Consider the following 2,089-nt stretch of genomic DNA (forward strand, 5'->3'; position numbering starts at 1 on the left):
AGGAAGGAAGGAAGGAAGGAAGGAAGGAAGGAAGGAAGGAAGGAAGGAAGGAAGGAAAGATCGAGTCTTAGAACTGGAGAGATGACCCCGAGGTTAGGAGAACTGACTGCTGAGGACCCAGCACCCACATGGCAACGCACAACCATCCATAACTCCAATTTCAGGGGATCCAACATCTGCTTCTGGCCTCTGTATGCATTGCATGCACATGTGCACTTACTAACATACAGGCAAAACACTCATACATACAAAATAAAAATAAAGAAATAAATAAAAGAACAAGTCTTACACACAGAAATTTAACTTGAATTGTTGGTATATGTCAGTATTCCCAGAATGCTGAGGCCAGCGTGGGCTACATGAGACCCTCACTCTAAACAATCCTAATTAGTTAATTAATTAATTAATTTATTCTATTAAAATTGTAGCTAAAAGGTAAGCTATAACAAATTCTAGAATTTATTTAAAATAATAATTGGGGCCAGTGAGATGGTTCGGCAGATAAAGGCACTTGCTGCTCAACCTACAGACCTGAGTCTGATCCCTGAGACCCACGTGCTGAAAGGACAAAACTGACTCCCACAAGTTCCACAAGTTGTCTTCTGACTGCCCCCATACACATGTCGTGGGTATGCATCACACACACACACGAGCTATGCAAACAGACATCGTGCCAGAGAAAACTGTAAAACAAAACACAAGCCCATGAGGAAATGCTCCACCTTAGTTGTTACTCATGCAGTATAAATTAGCATGAAATGGGCCATCCTGCCACACACAAACACCGAGTGTTGAATGGATGCAGACAGCATCATCGGCAGCCTCACCCATGGTTGGTGGGAAGGAAAAATGGTACAACACAATTTTCCCAATTCTTCCAAGGCTAAACATGCCACCCAGAAATCCACAGAGAGGAATTTACCCCAAAGAAAAGACATTTAGTGAAGTTCGTCCAAAGGCTTGCAACGAGTTGCCCATAGTAAGTTTATTCATAACAATAAGATCCAGAAATGTCCATCAAACACCTCCCCCCCACTTGGGAATACTGGTCAGCAGTAGAAAGGAATGTGATTCCAGGGAGGGCAGCGTTCCTGTGTCAAAGGCAGGACTCTGAGCAAAAGAACACAAGCTGCAAAGACTCCACACTGTGGAGCACACTTCCAAGAAATTCTAGAAGAGGTAAAGTCCCGAGAAAGAAAGCAGACCCTGTGGGGTCCTTGGTGGGGCCGGCAGTAGACACAGGACACTGACTGCAAAGGGCACAAAAGATCTGGGGGTGGGAGGGACATAGCGATGTTCCATGCCTCGATTATGGGAATATTACAAAACTGTCTATTTTATCAAAACCTGCCAAGTTGATTTACTTAAATTTTAATGCTCATAACTTATACCTCAAAAAAATAAAATAAGAAAAGAAAAAAAAGCTAATCTTAAGTGAAACTGCAGGCTAAGACTATTGTCATGAACTATTATGAACTCTACTGGTGAGAAGGCAAGAGGTTGGTTACATGACAGCGTGGTGCAGCTTGTGGTGACTATAGAGGTCTGCCCTGACACTGAGCAGCCCCAGGGTGAGGTAGAGGGAGACGGCTGGTGCCCGGGTTTGCCAGCAGAGGGTGCTAGAGAGCAGCAACAGGCGACTGTGAGGTAGACAGGGGGACACACCTGGGACTTAGGAGCCCTGTGTCCTAGGCTGGACAGATAAAATGGCCCTTCCATCCTTGGAACCACATTTCTTAGTGTCCTACATAAACATCAAACATTGCTAAGTGCTAGCTACCAAAAAATAAACATGGGGGCCGCATGTGCCCTTAGGAAGAACCTGGTCACTCAGGGCTGAGCGCTGTATCTGTCCTCTGAGGAGACCCGGTGGGGTTGTGATAGGTCCCTCCAGCAGGGGCTGCGGAGCCCCAATCTATACAGCTAACCTGGAAGCCAGAGAGGTACCCAGTACAGGCCTGACTCCTTCCCAGGGCTGTTTCCATAAGCAGAGGGCTTGTGGACATGGGAGGGGCATGCAGGGCACTTGATCAGAGGGGAGGGACACCTGGGAATGTCCGAGGACCCTCGGAGTCAGGGCAGTTGAACT

This window comes from Nannospalax galili, unplaced genomic scaffold (genome assembly GCF_000622305.1).
Source record: "Nannospalax galili isolate Female #2095 unplaced genomic scaffold, S.galili_v1.0 scaffold652, whole genome shotgun sequence".
NCBI classification, from domain to species: Eukaryota; Metazoa; Chordata; class Mammalia; order Rodentia; family Spalacidae; genus Nannospalax; species Nannospalax galili.